The 23,783-nt window shown below is 37.1% G+C and overlaps 1 protein-coding gene across 4 annotated transcripts in view; it reads left to right on the top strand.

Annotated features, from left to right (window-relative positions):
- The window catches only part of COL4A5 (collagen type IV alpha 5 chain), a 253,719-nt gene that overhangs the window by 21,077 nt on the left and 208,859 nt on the right, over positions 1-23,783 (top strand). The window contains exon 2 of one of the 4 annotated variants that reach the window (XM_086386654.1): positions 757-820. The exons of the other annotated variants lie outside the window; for them this stretch is intronic. The gene's annotated coding sequence lies outside the window, so the exon portion shown is untranslated. The remainder of the gene's footprint in view (positions 1-756; positions 821-23,783) is intronic. 4 annotated transcript variants of the gene reach the window in all.

The following is a 23,783-nucleotide window of genomic DNA, read 5'->3' as shown; positions in this document are numbered from 1 at the left end:
TCCTCTTTCACTTTTATCAAGGGGCTCTTTAGTTTTTCTTCGTTTCCTGCCATAAGGGTGGTGTCATCTGCATATCTCAGGTTATTGTTATTTCTCCCAGCAATCTTGATTCCAGCTTGTGTTTCATCCAGCCTGGCATTTCTCATGATGTACTCTGCATAGAAGTTAAATAAGCAGGGTGACAATATACAGTGTTGATGTACACCTTTCCTGATTTGGAACCAGTCTGTTGTTCCATGTCTAGTTCTAACTTGCTTCTTGACCTGCATACAGGTTTCTCAGTAGGCAGGTCAGGTGGTCTGGTATTCCCATCTCTTTTAAGAATTTTCCACAGCTTGTTCTGATCCACACAGTCAAAGGCTTTGGTGTAGTCAGTAAAGTAGGAGTAGATGTTTTTCTGGAACTCTGTTTCTTTTTCTATGATCCAACAGATGTTGGCAATTTGGTCTCTTGTTCCTCTGCCTTTTCTAAATCCAGATTGAACATCTGGAAGTTCACGGTTCACGTATTATTGAAGCCTGACTTGGAGAATTTTGAGCATTACTTTACTAGCATGTGAGACGAGTGCAATTGTGCGGTAGTGTGAACATTCTTTGGCCTTGCTTTTCTTTGGTATTGGAATGAAAACTGACCTTTTGCAGTCCTGTGGCCACTGCTGAGTTTTCCCAATTTGCTGGCATATTTAATGCAGCACTTTCACAGCATCATCTTTCAGGATTTGAAATAGTTCAGCTGGAATTCCATCATCTCCCCTAGGTCTGTTCGTAGCGATGCTTCCTAAGGCCCACTTGACTTCACATTCCAGGATGTCTGGCTCTAGGTGAGTGATCACACCATTGTGGTTATCTGGGTCATGAAGATCTTTTTTGTATAGTTCTTCTGTGTATTCTTGCCACCTCTAGCTAGGTGAATTAATAAAAATCTAAAACAGGAATTTATTATTTTAAACGTTTCAGATAAATTTTAGAGTTTTCCTTATCTTTTTTTTTTGAAGTAGAATTTAAGTGGTGTTTTTTTTTTCCAAGTAAAAAATTTCAGAGTCTGCCAGAATAATCTAATGCCAATAGTAATTCTGTCATTGAACACAAATGGGGACCAGTCTTCTTTAATTTGTGTGTACATTTTCATATAAAATATAACATGTATTCTCATCTCTTTCCCCCACTGAGTGCCAAACACCTTCCCAACATTAAAAAGAGTGATTTTGAATGCTGGATTCAACCTTTTCACATTTATTTGGAGCAAAATATGTAATGCATGTGAGAATCCTGTGATATTATTTTAAAGTCTTGTGAATGTATCCAGAATCTTTAATTGACACAAAAGTTTTGATAAAATTGAAATTCCCTTTTGGTGAAAAAAGGAAGACTTTTCAACTTTATGTTTTGAGTGTTTTCTGGATGAATTAGTAATATTCAAGATTTGTGAAACATGTAGTAAGTCTCTAATAAACAAAACACTTCAAGAAGATATCTTAGTTTTTAACTGCTTACAAGTTCTATAATTTATTCTAAAGCCTTAATAAAACATTTTAACTAGTTTATGCTGTTTCCCAGTATTGGTTGAAAATAATTAGATTATATTACCTGTTGCTGCTCTAATCTCCACCCCATTTTAGTTCCCTGGAAAACAAAATCATGTCAGCCTCAGTGAGGCTGAGAGTTGAGCCTCAGTGAGTGTTTGAGAGTTGTCTTCATAGCCGAAATAGGGTATTGTGGTAGAGAGAGATACTTTTAGAGTTTATGTTGCTGAGAGGAAGGTACATTTTTTGAGTCTGTCTAGAAGATGATGTTGGAGAAGGCAATGGCACCCCACTCCAGTACTCTTGCCTGGAAAATCCCATGGATGGAGGAGCCTGGTGGGCTGCAGTCCATGGGGTCGCTAAGAGTGGGACACGACTGAGCGACTTCACTTTGACTTTCCACTTTGATGCATTGGAGAAGGAAATGGCAACCCACTCCAGGGTTCTTGCCTGGAGAATCCCAGGGACGGGGGAGCCTGGTGGGTTGCCGCCTATGGGGTCACACAGAGTCGGACATGACTGAAGCAACTTAGCAGCAGCAGCAGCAGCAGCAGAAGATGATGTAAGTGAATGTGACTGGAAAAAATGAGAGTGGCATCCCATTAGTCATGTTGTACCCATCTTTTTTTTAGGATTCTGCACATTTCTTAGTCATTCCTTTAAGAGTCACTCAGCATGTAGTGTGGGAGGTACAGTCTCTTTCTCCACATTGTTGCTTTAATGTTTCACTTTTTCACAGGAAATTATTGGAAAGAACAGGATTTGGAAGTTTTATTTTTTGTTTTTTTTTTTTTTTTCTGTAGAACTGGGTTACAGAGAGACTGCATAGAGAGTTTATCCTGAACAGAAAAGGGTCAGGAATTAGAATGGTGGACAGCCTTAGAATTTTGGTGTTTTACAGTAGGTAGGACCGATTCTTCTTTATTGTGGCAGTACATATCCCTGCGATGACTGGTTCTAAAGTTATCATAGTAGTATAGTGTAATGGTTTAGTTTAAAGCATGGACATTGACATCAGGTTTGGTTTAAGTCATGACTCTTCCACCTACTAATTATGCTAATATTATTGGCCTAAAATATCTTAATTCTTAGCATATAATACATATTCAATAAATGATAACCATGATTTCCTGCAGGATCTGTATACTCTTTCAATATAATTTAGTGAAATCTAATTGCCTTTCTTTGGGCCTAGTAATTTATTTTCTTTCTTGATTAGTTTTCTTCATCTCTGGTCTTTAACATGAAGTGGAAAAAATGCCATAGAAACACTGTTTCAGTTTATTTCTGGAGATATTGGCTAGACATTATATCAGTTAAGTTCACATATACCAATATTTGATATACTAAAAGCATATAATTTCTTATGTAGTGTTGTCTGACTAGAGATGAAATGGTCCAAAAGAGACAGGAAAATGGAGATGTGAAAGTAGTTGTAAAGACTAAATTAAAACTAGCATATAAATAAGAAAGCAAGTTTATCTGCAGCCATAGAGAAAAACTATTAAAACTTCTTAGCTCACTTTAATTTCCTGGGAAGCTTCCTAAGGTTTTTAATTATTAAATGATGTATTTGGTTGAAACTAAATATTTAGATAGTTATAGTATGGATATGCATGTCAGCCTGCATGTATGTCACATATATGTAAATTTGTTATACCTAAGCTTATTTTGAGGGTCCTTCTCACTTGAAGGAAATTTAAATAAATACTTTAAATAGTTCAGGAAATACATCATGCCGTTTAGTAAGTTTATGGGACCAAGTGAATAACTTAGCTATTCCAACAATGTTTTGCCTCCGCATTCCTCGGTGCAAACAGGGACCTCAAAGAAGCGTCCCTCATGGGAGTTGCCTTTGGAAATCTTACTGAAGAGGTCCAAGTCCCAATTCAGGCTCCCTCCCTTCTATTTTTTAATAGTCACCTTTATTGAAGTATAGTTTAAATGCAGTAAACTGCATTCATTTTAAGTGCACAGTTCAATGAATTTTGAAGAATGTATACACCCTCAACAATATACCCTCAAACTATCCAGTATCAACAATCAAAGATACTAGATAGTTTCATTACCCTAAGGAGTTCACTTGTGTCCTTTCCCAGTAAAATCTTGTCCTATTCCTGTACTCTGGTATCTTTTGCTATGAATATTTGTATACACTCATCTTGTATACATAATTGTCATTTCTCCCAGGTTAATGCAAAAGAATGGAGCGTATAATGTATTTAACTTTATAAGAAACTGCTCAAATGTTTGCCAAAGCGATTTTACTATTTTACATTCCTACCAGCAGTATATAGGAAAACTATTTCCCAGTGAAGAATTCACTGGTATTCAGTGGTATTTAGTACATTTAACCATGTTGTGCAACCTACCTCTGTCTACTTCCAAACCTTATTACTCCAAAATAAAACCTGTTAGCCAATAAGCAGTTCCTCCCCATTTCCACCCTGCCTCCAGGCCCTGGAAGCCACCAATCTGCATTCTGTCTCTGAATTTACCTATTCTGGATATTTCATCCAAATGGAATCATACATTTTGTTTATCCACTCATCCACTGATGGACATTTGGGTAGTTTACCTTTTGGCAGTTGTGAATAATGCTGTTATGAACATGTATGTACATGTATTTGTTTGAGTACCTGTTTTCAATACTTTGGGGTATATACCTAGAGTAGAATTACTGGCTATATGGTAATTCTGTCTTTAAGTTTTTGAGGAATAATCAAACTATTTTCCCACTGGAAGTGCACTAGCATTCCAATTTTTCCATATCCTTTCAACGTTTGGTATTTTCTGTTTTATTATTATTGCCATTCTAGTTTGTTAATGAAGTAATTCTTCATTGTGGTCTTTATTTGCATTTTTTTTTTTTTTTTTTTTACTGACTAATGATGTTGAGAATCTTTTCATGTGCCCGTTTGCCACCTGTTATCTTTGGAAAATGTCTACTTAAGGCTTTTGCCTGTTTTATAATTAGGCTATTTATCTTTTTGTTGTTGGGTTGTGAGAGTTCTGTATACATTCTGGATACTAGATGAATACATGACTTCAAATATTTTCTCTCATTCTTTAAATTGTCTTTTAACTTCTTAATAATATGATTTTATGTACAATTAAAATTTTTTTCATGAACTCCAATTTATCTTTTTTGTTTTGTTACTCACACTTTTGGTGTCGTATCTAAGACTCCATTGCCAAATCCACGGTCATGAGGATTTATTCCTGTTTTATTACTAGAGTTTCATGACATTAGATTTTATATTTCAGTCATTGATCCATTTTGAATTAGTTTTTTGTAAATGACATAAGGTAGTGGTCTGACTTCATTCTTTCATGTGTGAATATCCAGTTGTCCCAGCACAATTTGTTGAAGAGACCATCCTTTCCCATTAAATGGTTGAGGAACCCTTCTGAAAAATCAGTTTACCATATGGATTCATTTCTGGGCATTTACTTCTATTCCATGGGCTATTTGTTTATCCTTATGCCAGTACTTGGACTTCCCTGGTGGCTCAGACGGTAAAGCGTCTGTCTACAATGTGGGAGACCTGGGTTCGATCCCTGGATTGGGAAGATCCCTTGGAGAAGGAAATGGCAATCCACTCCAGTACTATTGCCTGGAAAATCCCATGGACAGAAGAGCCTGGTAGGCTAAAGTCCATGGGGTCGCAAAGAGTCAGACACGACTGAGCAACTTTACTTTCACATTCATGCCAGTACCATAGTTTTGATGATTATAGTTTTGTAGTAAATTTTGAAACCAGGACGTATGGGTTCTGCAACTTTTATTTTTGCAGATTATGTAGGCTATTTGGTCCCCTTGAAATTCCATGTGAATTCGAGGATTGGCTTTTCCATTTCTGCTCAAAGGCTGTTGGAATTTTCATATGGATTTCACTGAATCTATAGATTGGTTTGGGTGGTATTAGTGTTAGTCACTCAGTCATGTCTGACTCTTTGCAACCCCACAGACTGTAGCCCGTCTGGCTCCTCTGTCCATGGGATTTTCCAGACCAGAATACTGGAGTGGGTTGCCATTTCCATCTCCAGGGAATCTTCCTGACCCAGGGATCGAACCCATGTCTCCTTTGTCTCCTGCATTGCAGGCAGATTCTTTACCTACTGAGCCATCAGGGAGAGCAAAAATCGTCCATTTATTTATGTCTTCTTTAATTTTTTTCAGCAGTTTTTTTTTTTTTTCTGGTTTTCTATGTACATGTTTTTCACTTACTTGGTTAAATTCATTTCTAGGTATTTTATTCTTTTGGATGATATTATAAAGGAAATTGTTTTCTTAATTTCCCTTTCAGATTGTTCATTGTGGTTGTATAAAACCAAAATTGATTTTTGTGTGTTGATCTTGTAAGCTAAGACTTTGCTGAATATGTTTATTAGCTCTGGTATTTCATTTGTGGATACTTTAAGACTACTGCATGTATGTCTGAGACATACATAGTTTTACTTCTTCCTTTGCAATTTGGATGCCTTTTATTTCTTTTCCTTACCTAATTAACTTTGGCCAAAACTTCCAGCCTATGTTAAATGGAAGTGGTGAAAGTAAGCGTCCTTTCTTCATTCCTGATCTTTGAGGAAAAGCTTTCAGTGTTTCACCATTGAGTATTGAGTTAGCTGTAGGTTTTTCATAAATGCATTCAATCATATTGAGAACAAGAAGTAGAAGTGAAGTTGCTCAGTCGTGCCCGACTCTTTGCGACCACATGGATAGTAGCCTGCACCAAGCTCCTCCGTCCATGGGATTTTCAAGGCAAGAGTACTGGAGTGGGTTGCCATTTCCTTCTCCAGGGAATCTTCCCAACCCAGGGATCGAACCCAGGTCTCTCACGTTGTAGACAGACGCTTTACTGTCTGAGCCACCAAAGTTCCCTTCTATTCCTAGTTTCTGAGTACATTTATCATGAACGTGTGTTGAATTTTGTCAAGTGCTTTTTCTGTATCAGTTGAAATGATTATGTGTTTTCCCCTTTGTTCTATTAATGTGGCATATTATATTGATTGATTTTCTTATGTTTAATCACTCTTGAATTTCTGGAATAAATTTTACCTAAGTCATGTTGTATAATCCTTTCTTAGTCAGCTACTGGATTTGGTTTGCTAGCATTTTGTTGAAATATGCTGCATCTATTTTATAGAGGATATCAGTCTATAATTTTCTTTGGTATCTTTGAATTTGGTATCAGGATAATTCTGGCTTCTTAGAATGAGTTAGGTTGTGTTACCTCCTCTTTTTATTTTGGGGGATATTTTGAGAATAATTAGTGATAATTTTTCTTTAAAATATTTGGTAAAATTCACCAATGAAGGTATCTGATTATGGACCTTGTTGTGAGGTTTTTGATTATTGATTCAATGTCTTTACTTGTCATAAGCCTTCTCAAATTCTAGATTTCTTCTTGAGTTACTTTTGGTGATTTATGTGTCTAAGAATTTGTCTATTTCATCCAGGTTGACTGAAATCTCAAACTATTGTACAACTGTCTAATTCTCTCTTCATTTCTGTCAATGTTTATTTCATATGTTTGGGACTTTTTGGTGACTGTGTTTATAATTGTTATAAATTATTGATGCATTTACCCTTTAAAAATATTCAGTGTCCTTCTTTGTCTCTTATAACAGGTTTTGACTTGAAGTCTAGTTTGTATGATATTATTATAGCCAGCCACCTCACTTTCTTTTGGTCATTATTTGCATTGAATATTTTTCCTTTGTTTAACTTTCAACCTATTTGTATCTTTGGATTTAAAGTGAATCTCTTCTAGAGATCATATACCTGGATCCATGTTTTATTATCCATCTGCCACTCTTTTGATTGGAGAATTTAATCCATTATTCCCCACCAGGGAAGTCCTACTTTCAGTACTTTAAATATGTCATCCTACTGCCTTCAGGGCTCCATGGTTTCTGATGAGAAATCCGCTGTTAATTTATTGAAAATCCCTTCCTTGTGATGAGTTGCTTTTCTCTTGAAGTTTTGTAAATTCTCTCTTTTTCTGTTGACAGTTTGATCATAATATGTCTTGGATTTCTTTGAGGTTGTCCTACCTGGAGTTATTGAACTTCTTGAATGTATAAATTCATGTATAATGAAACTTTGATAGTTTTCAGCTACAATTTCTTCAAATATTCATTCTTAGCCTTTTCCTCTCTCTTCTCTTATTTCCAAAATATATATGTTGGTTTGCTTTAAGGTATTCCATAGGTCCCTTAGACTCTGTTCTTTTTTCCTCCTTTCTTTTTCTTTCTGCTATTCAGATTGGATAATTTTAATTATGTTTGATTTTCATTGGTTCTTCTGCTTGGTAATGCTTTTGAGCTCTAGATTTTCTATTTGGTTCCTTTTATACTATTTAAATTTTGTTGATTTTACACTGTTTAAATTTTGTTGATATTTTTCTTTTGTTCACACGTTGTTTTTGTGGTTTCCTTTAGTACATGGTCCATGGTTTTCTTCTGTTCATTGAGCATATTTAAAATAGTTGCTTTAAATCTTTGTCTAATAAGGCCAATGTCTGTACTTCCTTAGTGATGATTTCTGTCAATTTTTTTTCTTGAATGGGCTATACTTTCCTGTTTCTTTGTATGCTTTGTAATATTTGGTTGAAAATGGAATTTGAATTTTTTCTTCCAATTTTATTGAGATATAATTGGCATACAATACTATGTAGGTTTAAGATGTACAGTATAATGATTTGACTTTTATATATATATATATATATATATATATATATATATATATATCATGAAATGATTATCACAATAAGCTTACTGAGCATCCATCATCACATCAGTTCAGTTCAGTCGCTCAGTCGTGTCCGACTCTTTGTGACCACATACAGATACATAATTAAAAAACAAGAAAAATATTTTTTTCCTTGTGATGAGAACTCTTAGGATTTACTGTCTCAACAACTTTTCATATATAACATACAGCAGTGTTAGTTGTATTTATCATGTTGTACATTACATTCCTGGGCTTCCCAAGTGGCTCAGTGGTAAAGCATCCATTTGGTAATGCAAGAGCCACAGGAGATGAGGGTTCAATCCCTGGATTGGGAAGATCCCCTGGAGGAGGAAATGGCAACCCATTCCAGTATTCTTGCCCAGAAAATCCCATGGACAGAGGAGCCTGGTGGGCTACAGTCCACGGGGTCACAAAGAACCGGACACAACTGAGCATGCGTGCATGCACACATGTTAGATTCCTAGTATTTATTTATCTTCTAATTGGAAGTTTGTCCCTTTTGACTGCCATCATCCAATTCTCTCTCCATCCCCCACCAATGGTAGCCACAAGTCTGGTCTATTTTTTTATAAGTTTGTTTTTGAAGTATAATTGCCCTACTTCACTCTGTTAGTTCTTATTATGCAACATAGTGATTTGGTATTTCTATACATTTTGAAAGGATTATCAGGATAAATCTAGTTACAATTTGTCACCATATGAAGGTATTTCATGGTTATTGACTATATTTTCCACACTGTACATTTCAGACCTTGACTCATTTATTTTGCAACTGGAAGTTTATACTTCTTAATCTCCCACATCTATTTCTTTCTTCCCCCCATCCCCTCCCCTCTGGGAACCACCTATTCTCTGTATCTGTGACTATGTTTCTGTTTAGTGAGATTTGCCCATTTGTTTTGTTTTTTAGATTCTACATGTAAGTGAAATCATATAGTATTTGTCTTCCTCTGACTTAGTTCACTTAGGATAAAACTCTCTAGGTCCATCCATGTTGTTACAAATGGCAAGATTTCAGTTTTATGAGGTGTTTTTTGTTTTGTTTTGTTTTTTTTTTTCCGCTGAGTAATAGTCTTCTTTATTCATCTTCTTTATCCATTCATCTATCAGTGGGCACTTAGGTTGCTTCCGTATCTTGGCTCCTGTAAATAATGCTGCAGTAAAAGAGGGGAACATATATTTTTCAAAGTAATAGTTTATTTTCTTGAGATAAATACCTAGCAGTGGAGTTGCTGGGTCATATAGTAGTTCTATTTTTAATTTTTGAGGAATTTATATACTATTTTCCATAGTGAGTGCACCAATTTACATTCCTCCAGCAGTTCACAAGGATTCCCTTTTCTCCATATCCTCACCAACACCTGTCTTTTTGATGATAGCCATTCTGATATATGTGAGGTGATATCTCATTGTGGCTTTGATTTGCATTTTCCTGACAGAAAGTGTTGCTGAGCATCCTTTCACATGCTTGTTGGCAATCTGTGTGCCTTCTTTGGAAAAATGTCTAAACAGATCCTCTGCCCATTTTTTCAGTTGGGTTGGTTACTTATTTGCTGTTGAGTTGAGTTCTTTATATATTTTGGATATTAACCCATTTTTGGATATATTGTGTAGCGTTATCTTCTCCCATTCAATAGGTGGCCTTTTTGGTTGGTTGATAGTTTCCTTTATTGTACCAAAGCTTTTTAATGTTGTCTCATTTGTTTATTTTTGCTTTTCTTTCCCTTGCCTGAGAGGATATATACAAACAAAAATGTTGCTAAGACTGCTGCTGCTGCTGCTAAGTCGCTTCAGTTGTGTCCGACTTCATGCAACCCCATAGATGGCAGCCCACCAGGCTCCTCCATCCCTGAGATTCTCCAGGCAAGAATACTGGAGTGGGCTGCCATTTCCTTCTCCAGTTGCTAAGACTAGGTATTTGTATTTTTTAATGTGGTAACTCTGGAAATCAGATTATTGGTTGTTGCCAGAATTTGTTACTGTTGATTGTTGAAAGCTGCAGTTATCTGTTCAGAGACTTTAAAACCTATTTTTGCAGAGACCATATCCCTTGTCATGTGTGGTGCTGAAATTTGTGTTCCTTTAGCTTACGTTTGGATAGATATTTCTTAGAATGCCAAGAATCAATAAAAGAGAGAGAGAGAAGAGGATTAAAGAAAAAAGATGAGAGTGAAGAAAAATCTCTCTGTTTCTGTATATATTTGTTGTTGTTCAGTTGTTCAGTCCTGTCTGATTCTTTGTGACCCCATGGTCTGCAGCACACCAGGAATCCCTGTCCTTCACCATCTCCCAGATTTTGCTCAAACTCATGTCCGTCGAGTCAGTGATGCCATCCAACAATTTTGTCCTCTGTTGTCCCTTTGTCCTCTTGCCCTCAAACTTTCCCAGCATCAGGGTCTTTTCTAATGAGTCGGCTTTTCACATCAGGTAGCCAAAGTATTGGACCTTCAGCTTCAGCATCAGTCCTTCCAATGAATATTCAGAATTGCTTTCCTTGAGGATTTACTGGTTTGATCTCTTTGCAGTCCAAGGGAGACTCAAGAGTCTTCTCCAATACCACAGTTCAAAAGCATCAATTTTTCAGGGCTCAGCCTTCTTTAGTCCAACTCTCACATCCATACATGACTATAGGAAAAACCATAGCTTTGACTATAAGGACATCCATGGTTTCCCCATCTATTTGCCATAAAGTGATGGAACTGGATGCCACAATCTTAGTTTTTTGAATGTTGAGTTTTAAGCCAGCTTTTTCACTCTCCTCTTTCATCAAGAGGCCCTTTAGTTCCTCTTCACTTTCTGCCATAAGGGTGGTGTCATCTGCATATCTGAGGTTATTGATATTTCTTCCGGCAATCTTGATTCCAGCTTGTGCTTCATCCGGCTTATCATTTCTCATGATGTACTCTGCATTGAAGTTAAATAATCAGGGTGACAATATACAGACTTGACGTACTGCTTTCCCAATTTGAAACCAGTCTTTGTTCCATGTCCAGTCCTAACTGTTGCTTCTTGATCTGCATATAAGTTTCTCAGGAGGCAGGTCAGGTGGTCTGGTATTCCCATCTCTTGAAGAATTTTCCAGTTTGTTGTGATCCACACAGTCAAAGGCTTTACTGTAGTCAGTGAGCAGAAGTTGATGTTTTTCTGGAATTCTCTTTCTTTTTCTATGATACAATGGATGTTGGCAATTTGATCTCTGGTTCTTCTGCCTTTTCTAAATTCAGCTTAAATTCTGAAAGTTCTCTGTATATATATTAGGTTGGTGGAAGTGTAATTGCCGTTTTGGACTGTGAATTTTAAATAAGTATAACTAGACTCAAATCTTTATTAATCAAAATAGTAACCATTATAATCAACATATTTTTTGCCAACCAGAAATAAGTTTATTTACTCCTGTAACATAAGAATCCATGCTTCAGAATTCAATGAACTCTTGGAAAGCATGTTCTGCTTCCTGCTGGTTATGGAAGTGTTTTCCCTGCAAAAAGTTGTCAAGATGCTTGAAGAAATGGTAGTCAGTTGGTGAGAGGTTACATGAATATGGTGGAGGCAAAACTTCATAGCCCTATTCGTTCATCTTTTGAAGTGTTGGTTGTATGATATGTGGTCGGGCATTGTCATGGAGAGGAATTGGGCCCTTTCTTGCTGGCTGAAGGTGTTGCAGTTTTCGGTGCATCTCATCGATTTGCTGAGTGTACTTCTCAGATGTAATGGTTTTGCAGAGATTCAAAAAGCTCTAGTGGATCAGATGGGCAGCTGACCACCAAACAGTGACCACGACCTTTGTTGGTGCAGGTTTGGCTTTGGGAAGTGCTTTGGAGCTTCTTCTCGGTCCAACCATTGAGCTGGTCATCACCTGGTGTCATAAATAATCCACTTTTTCATTGTACATCACAGTCTGATAGAGAAACGGTTCATTGTTGTGTACAATAAGAGAAGATGACACTTCAAAATGACAACTTTTTTGATTTGTGGTCAGGTCATGAGGCACTCACTTATCAAGCTTTTTCACCTTTCCAATTTGCTTAAAATGCTGAATGACCGTAAAATGGTTGATGTTTAGTTCTTGGGCAACTTCTTGTGTAGTTTTAAGAGATTCAGCTTTGATGATGGCTCTCAATAGGTCTGTTGGTGTCAACAGATAAACCTAACATCCTACTTTGGAAACTGTTGCTGCGGAGTTCAGTCAAATTGTTCAAGAACACGAACTGCATCGCACCCGTCAGTTGTCAGTTCTGGGGCATGACTTTAGGGTTTTGTTTTATTTTGTTTATGCAAGAACATAACGATCGCGCATCTGTATGTCCACGTTTGTGTGTGTCCACATCTTTCTGGTAAACATCGTTGTAATTAGTCACTCATTAGCGTTTTCAATAGGGCTCTTAAGTCCAGTAGATTACGGGTAGTCAGTTGACAAAGATCTGGTTTACAAGAACTAATTAAATGTATCATTGCATTTTTGTAAGAACATAGAATAATTTTATAAAATGTTTGTAGTTTATAATTGCTGAGAATAATTTAAAGACACTTTTTTTCTCTGTGTGTGCAAAAAAAAAAAAAAAAAAGAGATTCAGCTTTGATGATGGCTCTCAATAGGTCGTCATCAACTTCCAATGGTCAGCCAGTATGCTCCTCATTGTCAAGGCTCTCATATCCTTTGCAAAACTTCTTGAACCATCACTGCACTGTACGTTCATTAGCAGTTCCTGGACCAAATGCCTTGTTGATGTTCTGAGTTGTCTCCACTGCTTTACAACCCATTTTGAACTCAAATGAGGAAATCACTCAAATTTGATTTTTGTCTAACATCATTTCCCTAGTCTAAAGTAAATATAAAATACACAAGTAATAAGTCATTAGCAAAAAAACAAAGTGAGAAATGTGCATTAAAATGATATGTAACATAACCACATTTATTTAAGAATGTATTCCAATATCAAATGGAAGTTTTCAACAATGCAAAACCACAATTACTTTTGTACCAACTTAATATCTATCTGGTCATAGATATTGTCATATGATCTGACATATATTATATGTCATCTAGTATCTGGTCATAGATTGCACTGGTCATAGCAAAGACCCTCTTCCAACAACACAAGAGAAAACTCTACACATGGATATCACCAGATGGTCAACACCGAAATCAGATTGATTATATTCTTTGCAGCCAAAGATGGAGAAGCTCTATACAGTCAGCAAAAACAAGACAAGGAGCTGACTGTGGCTTGGATCATGAACTCCTTATTGCCAAATTCAGACTGAAATTGAAGAAAGTGGAGAAAACCACTAGACCATTCAGGTATGACCTAAATCAAATCCCTAATGATTATACAGTGGAAGTGAGAAATAGATTTAAGGGACTAGATCTGATAGAGTGCCTGATGAACTATGGATGGAGGTTTGTGACATTGTACAGGAGACAGGGATCAAGACCATCCCCAAGAAAAAGAAATGCAAAAAAGCAAAATGGCTGTCTGGGGAGGCCTTACAAATAGCTGTGGAAAGAAGGGACATGAAAAGAAAAGGAGAAAAGGAAAGATATACCCATTTGAGTGCAGAGTTCCAAAGAATATCAAGGAGAGAAAAGAAAGCCTTCCTCAGTGATCAATGCAAAGAAATAGAGGAGAACAGTAAAATGGGAAAGACTAGATACCTCTTCAAAAAATTAGAGACAACAAGGGAACATTTCATGCAAAGATGGGCTCAATAAAGGACAGAAATGGTGGGGACCTAACAGAAGCAGAAGATATTAAGAAGAGGTGGCAAGAATACACAGAACTGTACAAAAAAGATCTTCATGACCCAGATAATCATGATGGTGTGATCACTCACCTAGAGCCAGACATCCTGGAATGTGAAGTCAAGTCAATAGGCCTTAGGAAGCATCACTATGAACAAAGCTAGTGGAGGTGATGGAATTCCAGTTGAGCTATTTCAAATCCTGAAAGTTGATGCTGTGAAAGTGCTGCACTCAATATGCCAGCAATTTGGAAAACTCAGCAGTGGCCACAGGACTGGAAAAGGTCAGTTTTCATTCCAATCCCAAAGAAAGGCAAGGCCAAAGAATGCTCAAACTACCACACAATTACACTCATCTCAGACACTAGTAAAGTAATGCCCCAAATTCTCCAAGCCAGGCTTCAGCAATACGTGAGCCGTGAACTTCCAGATGTTCAAGCTGGATTTAGAAAAGGCAGAGGAACCAGAGATCAAATTGCCAACATCCACTGGATCATCAAAAAAGCAAGAGAATTCCAGAAAAACATCTATTTCTGCTTTATTGACTACGCCAAAGCCTTTGACTGTGTGGATCACAATAAACTGTGGAAAATTCCTCAAGAGATGGGAATACCAGACCACCTGACCTGCCTCTTGAGAAACCTATATGCAGGTCAGGAAGCAACAGTTAGACCTGGACTAGGAACAACAGACTGGTTCCAAATAGGAAAAGGAGTACATCAAGGCTGTATATTGTCACCCTGTGTATTTAACTTATATGCAGAGTACATCATGAGAAACGCTGGGCTGGAGGAAGCACAAGCTGGAATAAAGATTGCTGGGAGAAATATCAATAACCTGAGATATGCAGATGACACCACCTTTATGGCAGAAAGTAAAGAAGAACTAAAGAGCCTCTTGATGAAAGTGAAAGAGGAGAGTGAAAAAGTTGGTTTAAAGCTCAACATTTAGAAAACGAAGATCATGGCATCTGGTCCCATCACTTCATGGGAAACAGATGGGGGAACAGTGGAAACAGTGGCTGACTTTATTTTTCTGGGCTCCAAAATCACTGCAGATGGTGACTGCAACCATGAAATTAAAAGATGCTTACTCTTTGGAAGGAAAGTTATGACCAACCCAGATAGCATATTGAAAAGCAGAGACATTGCTTTGCCAACAAAGGTCCGTCTAGTCAAGGCTATGGTTTTTCCAGTGGTCATGTATGGATATGAGAGTTGGATTGTGAAGAAAGCTGAGTGCTGAGAATTGATGCTTTTGAACTGTGGTGTTGGAGAAGACTCTTGAGCGTCCCTGGGACTGCAAGGAGATCCAACCAGTCCATCCTAAAGGAGATCAGTCCTGGGTGTTCATTGGAAGGACTGGTGTTGAAGCTGAAGCTCCAATACTTCGTCCACCTGATGCGAAGAGCTGACTCATTTGAAAAGACCCTGATTCTGGGGAAGATTGAGGGCAGGAGGAGAAGGAGACGACAGAGGATGAGCTGGTTGGATGTCATCACCGACTCAGTGGACATGGGTTTGGGTGGACTCCGGGAGTTGGTGATGGACAGGGAGGCCTGGCGTCCTGCGGTTCTTGGGGTCAAAAAGAGTCGGACATGACTGAGCGACTGAACTGAATTGTACTGAATATCTGTGTGTTGTGTATTGTGGCACTCTTTTACTACTTAGCCAGGCCATGTGTAACTCTGCCTTTGCTTTTACTTCCTGTTACACTGTGCCTGAAGATCAGCTAGAGTGAAAATTCAAGGTTTTTCTCATGTTGTCTTTCCTGAGCATGAGTCCTTCTCTGGCCATAGGCCTGGTTTGTAAAATTTTCTAGTATACATGGGCACTTTTCAGTGTCCTAGTTTTCCCAAAGAAACTCTCTCTCCTACTTTTCCTCTCAGAGTTTTGGCACTCCATATTACCTCACCTGTAAGCTTTTGCCCCAGGCAGCTGTAGGTTGTTCATTCACTTTACAGTGTTTTTTCACAGCGTGTATGGTTCTTCTATCCAGAGTCTTTTCTAAGTTAGGTGAAACAAAGGCAAGGGCCCTGCATCAGTGTTTTAGGTAGCCCACATAGAGATTAGTACAGACAAACAGTTCTTTGTGAACAGTTTCCCCCCCCCCGCCCCCCGGAACCTGGAATAAGGGTTCCACAATGTGAATATGGCTGCCGTCTGAAAACTGCCACTAAGCTGGAAAAGCAGTTGGGTCAGAGCAAGCAAAAGCACTACAGACATTTTATACCATCTTAAGTTTTGCTTTTCTTGAGTCAGTATTTGCTTGGTTGTTCTAAACCTTAAATTGTTTTCCAGATTTCTAAAAAAAAATTGGTTCTGATAGTTTGTTTGATTTTTTTAATCTATTTATTTTAATTGGAGGCTAATTACTTTACAATATTGTATTGGTTTTGCCATACATCGACATGAGTCTGCCACGGGTGTACGTGTATTCCCCATCCTCAACCCCCATCCCACGTCCCTCCCCATACCATCCCTCTGGGTCATCTGTTTGATTTTTGATGTTTCTGTGGAGGGACAAATGTTTAGAGCATCCTACTTCACCATTTCCACTGATGTCCAAATGTAATTTTTAATATGACTATCTGGTTGTTCTTTCACTGTTCTTTGAAATGACAGTTTGTTCCCAGTTGAGTTACTTTTTCATTTTTTTTGTTGCAAGTCAATTGACCATGTATGTGTGAATCTACTTCTGGACTTTCTACTCTGTTTTATTGATCTATTTGTCTATCCTTATGCCAGTTACTACACCATCTTGATTATTGTAGCTTTATTGTAATTCTTGAAATGAGACAAGGTTGTTTTTAACTGTTTTGACTTTATTGTTTCCATATACATTTTGGTAACAGCTTGTTAGTTTCTGAAAAATCTGCTGGGATTTTGATTGGGATTGCATGTCATCTATAGTTCAGTTGACATTAATGATACTGAGTTTTTAATACAAGTCTATATTTATTTTTTGGTCTTCCTTAATTTCTCTTAGCAATATCTTATACTTTTCAGTGTACCAGTTTTATAATTTCTAACAATATTTGTAGCTTTTTATAGATTCTCAAGAATCTTCTGTAGGCACAATTATGTTGTCTTTCCATTCTCTATGCCTGTGTATTGTTTTCTTTGCCTTGGTCTCTTGTCTAGGAATTCAGTACAATATGCAGTAGAAGCAGTGAGAGCAAAGTGGTAAGATCAGTCATCCCTGCTTTGTTTCTGTTATTGGGGGAGAGCATTCAGTTTGTTACCATTGTGATGGTAGTTCAGTATTTCTCAACGTGTGGGGAAACTTTACCCACAGAGAAGAGTTGGCAACATCTAGAGACATTCTTGATCGTCATGATTGGGGGCTGTTACTGGCATCTAGTAGATGGAGGCAAGAGATGATGCTAAGCATCCTGTAATGCGTAAGACCCCCACCCACCTACTCTGTGAAACAAAGAATCATCCAGGCCAAAATAGCAATAATGCTATTGCTGAGAATCTCTGTGTTAGCTCTAAGTTTTAAGGATGTCCTTTATTGAATTAAAGAAATTACCTTTTCCCCAACTTCGATGTGTTTTCATCAGAATTGGCTATTGAATTTTTGTTTATTTTTTTCTGCTTCTAGACAGATGATTATATAGTATGTTCTCCCTCTTTCTATTAACATAGTGAATTACCAACAGGTTGCTCCAACAAAATGTCATAGACTGGGTGAGAAATTTATTTTTCACAGTTTTGAAGGCTGGAGAGTCAAAAGATCAAAGTGCTGGCAGAGTTGATGTCTGGTGAAAGCCCCCTTCCTGGTCCATAAACAGCTGGAACAAAACCTGGATCTAGGAATACACTTGATTTATTTGGGATTTCTGAGACTACACTGGCTAACAGAGCTTCGTATTGGGAGATGTGGAAAGTAATTTTTACCCTTCTGTTGATTATCTCATTACAGCTGGGCTAGAAAGTATTAGGATGTTTTTAGAAATGTGATAATGGTATTAATATTACTTGGCATTAACCTTTTAATTTTCCATATGTGCTAGTTTCTAAGGGCTGCTCTAACAAAATACTGCAAACTGAGTGGCTTAAAATAGCAGAAAATTATTGTCTCATACAATTTCGGAGAACAGAAATGTTAAAACAAGGTGTGAAATGCCTGGCCATTCTTTTTCTGAAGGCGCTGGAATAGAATCCTTCATTTCCTCTTCCTAGATTTTGGTGATTCCTAGTTTCCCTTGGCTTATAGATGCATCATTCCAGTCTCTACCTCTTTCACCACATGATGTTCTTTCTTTGTGTGTCTCTGTGTGCAACTTTGTCTCTTCTCATAAATACATCAGTCTTTGGATTAGTGAAAGTGAAACTCGCTCAGTTGTGTCCAGCTCTTTGTGACCCCACAGACTATAGAGTCCATGGAATTCTCCAGGCCAGAATACTGGAGTGAGTAGCCTTTCCCTTCTCCAGAGGATCTTCCCAACCCAGGGATTGAACCCAGGTCTCCCACATTGCAGGTGGATTCTTTACCAGCTGTGCCACAAGGGATTAGGGCCCACCCAAATTCAGTATGACCTCCTTTTAGTTTGATTACATCTGTAAAGAACTTAACTTCCAAATAAGGTCACATTCTAAGGTCATGTGTGAGCATGAATTTTGCAAGGACAATATTCAAACTAGTACATCATATATAAAAATGTTTCTTATTTGTACTTTCAAAGGACACCTTGGAAAATATTTTCATTTCAATGTATTTTGGTCTATATGTGTGCATGCATGCATGCTAAGTCACTTCACTTGTATCTGCTTCTTTGCAATCCCATGGACTGCAGCCCACCAGGCTCCTCTGTCCTTGTGATTCTCCAGGCAAGAAAGCTGGAGTGGGTTACCATGACCTCCTCCAGAGGATCATCCCAACCCAGGGATCGAACCTATGTCTCTTACATCTTTTGCATTGACAGGCAGGTTCTTTACCACTAGTGTCACCTGAGAAGCCCTTTGGTCTATATGCCAAATATAAATATTCTTATGTGCAAATGTTCAGATAGATTAAGGTTAAAACAGGTGTTCCCAAAGTTTTCTAAACAAGAAAAATGTGAAAGGACATGATATCAATGTTGTTTTCTTCTGACTTAAACTTAGCAAAATAATAGCAAATAATGATTATGTGAGAGAGTGTTTCAGGGAGGAAGTTAGTGAGACAGTTGTCAAGTTTTCGCATTGCAATATATGTGTCAGACTGAGTAGTGCATAATCCCCTCAAACTCAAAGATCTCACAGTTCTGATGAGAAAGAAATTATAATATAGCATGATGAGTACAATACTAGAATTATACATAAAGCACATAACTATATTGAGTTCTAAAAAAAAAAAAAAAACTCTTTGTGTGCATGTCTTATGTCTGTGTGTGATAATAGAGGGAGGAAGGGGGACAGAGAGTAAAGGGGGTTAACTGATCTGAAAGGAAAATTAAGTAAACCGAACAGCATTGTATATTTCACTTACACTAATTCAAAAGTAGTGACCCATACAGTGTTGTATTTATCAAAATGTTGATTTATTTATTCCAAAATGTTGATTCTCTGACCAAGTATTTTCTTTTGGATCTGGAGGATCTGCTAAAAGTGAAGCTGTCACATAGCATATCAGGAAACATCAGTGGGGAAAACGTAAACTATAATACTATGAAACAAACATCAACCTGATCACTGGTTCTGTGACTGAAATAAATTGGTATCTATCGTTCTTACCCCGCCCCCAAAGTGTTTTTTAAACAGGAGGAATTAGCTGTAATAAAATTGCTATCTTGAAAATGAGCTATGCTACCTTGGATTAGTTTTCTTTGTTTTGTTCCCTCCTTACGTTTATATTTGATTAGATAATACATTCAGGTGGTTCAGATTTTAATAGTTATAAAAGAGTATACAGTTAAAGAGCACTCTTCATGCCCAGCTACATAGTTCTTCTTCCCAGAGCCTCCTGTGTTAACATTTCTTATTTTGACTTCTAGAGCTATTTCATACATAAAAAGACTGGGCACTCGCAAACATAGACACACTTTTTTCCCTTATTTTTACACACTTTTATGTTCTTTGCTTTAGATCATTTCATATTAGTACATGAAGAGCTATGAGTTTATAGTATTGTTCGATGGTATGAATGCCATAATTTATTTAACCAGTCTCCTATTGAGAAGTATGTAGATTGTTTTCTGACTTTTGCTATTGCATTTCTATAATGAATAACCTTGTAACAGGTCATTTCAGATATGTCCTATCTGTAGGATAAATTTCTAGAAATGGAACTGCTGGGTTGGATAGTATGTACCTTTGTCATTTTGACGGATATAGCCAATCATCCTCCATAGAGGTTGTACCAGTTTACACTTATATCAGCAATAGATATAAACGTGCTTGTTTCCCCAGCCCTCACCTTATCTTTTCATATATTTAAGACCCTTTGATATTTATAAAAAATAATTTCCTTTTTATGATGGTCAGAATGCGACTGGGTTGATTGGCACAGCATCTTTTCTCCTTATCCTATGGACATGTTCTTTTGCACAAAAGAACAGAGGTGATTCCAAAGAGCACGTTTAGGTCAAATAAACTCTAAGCCAGGAACATTTTATGGGTTAAAAAAAATTCACTAGCTTTTTATAACTCATTATACAGCCAACATATCATGGTTGAGAAACAACTGAACCAACATCCCCTAATAATTTTAAATAATGTAAATTACTTGTAAGGAACTTAGCTCATTATTTGTTACTTCTTAATATAGATTGTACTTTATGAAATATTTTTATATCCTAAGATAAATAAAATTATTCTTTACTTAGAAACTTACCAGTGTGTTAGAATTTACACAGAATTATTTAAAAGTATGATATGTTTTCATTTGAAGTATGTGTATACAATTTTCTTTCTTGATACCTAAGCCACATTACAGGAAGGTTAGAAGTTCAGTGTATATTTAAATGTGTTGGCTGATTCATAAATGGCTCTGGACTATTTTGTATCATACAACAGAATTGTTCTCAGCTTTGTGGCATACTAGATCACATCTATTACAGCATTTATCAACGTCTGGCATGTATCATCATTAGTTATTTATGTGTCTGCCTTTCTCACTAGATCGTGAACTTCTAGAGGATATAATTTGTATTCCCCTTTAGCACTAGCTTAAGAGCTTTGCATATATCTCATACTCACAACATGTTTGTCGAATTGAATTGAATCACATTTACATTGGGGTTCTGAGGTTGCATTTTTCAAAACATTTTTCCACATATTGTTTGATTTTTTTTCTTGTAAAATCTCATTCTAATGCTGCTTGGGTTTGTTTTCTGCTAATATTATTGATTTTGTGTTAAAAAGAATTACTTAGAATATTTCTCTTATTATATCATTGAAGAGGTAGATTCTTTGGTATATATTTCTTTGCTCTTCATTTTTTTCCATCAAAGTCCTACTTTAATTCTAGCCACAGTCAATTCTAAGTATTAATTGGGCAATAGGTAGACTGGACACTTTGGTAAGGCATATTAGTTGTTTCATTTCACTAAAATTCCCAATTTATATATGCAATTTGAAATGTGCAGTTAAAGTTCTGGTCATGGCTAATATAAGTAATTTAGAAGGTTTTATAGCAGCATGAACAGCTTTTCAAATTACTGCTTGTTTATTATTATTATTTTTTTTTACTTTACAATATTGTATTGGTTTTGCCATACATCAACATGCATCTGCCACGGGCGTACACATGTTCCCTATTCTGAACCCCCCTCCCACCTCCCTCCCCATGCTATCCCTCTGGGTCATCCCAGTGCACCAGCCCCAAGCTTCCTGTATCCTGCATCAAACCTGGACTGGCGATTCGTTTCTTATATGATATTATACATGTTTTAATGCCATTCTCCCAAATCATCCCACCCTCTCCCTCTCCCACAGAGTCCAAAAGACTGTTCTATACATCTGTGTCTCTTTTGCTGTCTCACATACAGGGTTGTTGTTACCATCTTTCTAAATTCCATATATATGCATTAGTATACTGTATTGGTGTTTTTCTTTCTGGCTTACTTCACTCTGTATAATAGGCTCCAGTTTAATTTAAATTTTTATTGAAATAATTATGGATTCACATGCAATTCTAAAATAATACTGAGAGATCTCTTATACCCTTTGCCTTTGTCCCCCAATTGTAACAACTTGAAAATGTTTTATATTATATCACAACTAGATGTTAATATTAACACAATCCACTAGTCAATTCAGGTTTCACTAGATTTGCTTGTGTTCATTTGTGTTTGTTTTCATTCTATACAGTTTCATCAGATATGTAAGTTTATGTATCTACCACCACAGTAAAAATATCAAACAGCTCCAACACCATAAAAATATCTGTATTCCCTTTTATAATTACATACACCTTCCAGTCCCATTCCCACTATCATAACCCATGGCAACAAGTGATCTGTTTTCTATTTCTAAAATTTTGTCCTTTAAAAAATATTATATGTATAGAATAGTATAGTATGTGACATTTTTTAAAATTTTATTTTATTTTTAAACTTTACAAATTGTATTAGTTTTGCCAAATATCAAAATGAACCTGCCACAGGTATACATGTGTTCCCCATCCTGAACCTTCCTCCCTCCTCCCTCCCCATACCATCCCTCTGGGTCGTCCCAGTGCACTAGCCCCAAGCATCCAGTATCGTGCATCGAACCTGGACTGGCAACTCGTTTCATACATGATATTCTACATGTTTCAATGCCATTCTCCCAAATCATCCCACCCTCTCCCTCTCCCACAGAGTCCATAAGACTGTTCTATACATCAGTGTCTCTTTTGCTGTCTCGGATATAGGGTTATTGTTACCATCTTTCTAAATTCCATATATATGCGTTAGTATACTGTATTGGTGGTTTTCTTTCTGGCTTACTTCACTCTGTATAATACGCTCCAGTTTCATCCACCTCATTAGAACTGATTCAAATGTATTCTTTTTAATGGCTGAGTAATACTCCATTGTGTATATGTACCACAGCTCTCTTATCCATTCATCTGCTGATGGACATCTAGGTTGCTTCCATGTCCTGGCTATTATAAACAGTGCTGCGATGAACATTGGGGTACACGTGTCTCTTTCCCTTCTGGTTTCCTCAGTGTGTGTGCCCAGCAGTGGGATTGCTGGATCATAAGGCAGTTCTATTTCCAGTTTTTTAAGGAATCTCCACACTCTTCTCCATAGTGGCTGTACTAGTTTGCATTCCCACCAACAGTGTAAGAGAGTTCCCTTTTCGAACCCTCTCCAGCATTTATTGCTTGTAGACTTTTGGATAGCAGCCATTCTGACTGGTGTGAAATGGTACCTCATAGTGGTTTTGATTTGCATTTCTCTGATAATGAGTGATGTTGAGCATCTTTTCATGTGTTTGTTAGCCATCTGTATGTCTTCTTTGGAGAGATGTCTATTTAGTTCTTTGGCCCATTTTTTGATTGGGTCATTTATTTTTCTGGAGTTGAGCTGTAGGAGTTGCTTGTATATTTTTGAGATTAGTTGTTTGTCAGTTGCCTCATTTGCTATTATTTTCTCCATTCTGAAGGCTGCCTTTTCACCTTCCTAATAGTTTCCTTTGATGTGCAGAAGTTTTTAAGTTTAATTAGGTCCCATTTGTTTATTTTTGCTTTTATTTCCAATATTCTGGGAGGTGGGTCATAGAGGATCCTGCTGTGATGTATGTCAGAGAGTTTTGCCTATGTTCTCCTCTAGGAGTTTTATAG

Source organism: Bos grunniens, chromosome X (genome assembly GCF_055505025.1).
Source record: "Bos grunniens cultivar Pamir isolate PY7600 chromosome X, Bosgru_T2T1.0, whole genome shotgun sequence".
Classification (NCBI taxonomy): domain Eukaryota; kingdom Metazoa; phylum Chordata; class Mammalia; order Artiodactyla; family Bovidae; genus Bos; species Bos grunniens.
The sequence above is the reverse complement of the archived record's forward strand: the minus strand, read 5'-3'. Positions and strand labels throughout refer to the sequence as shown.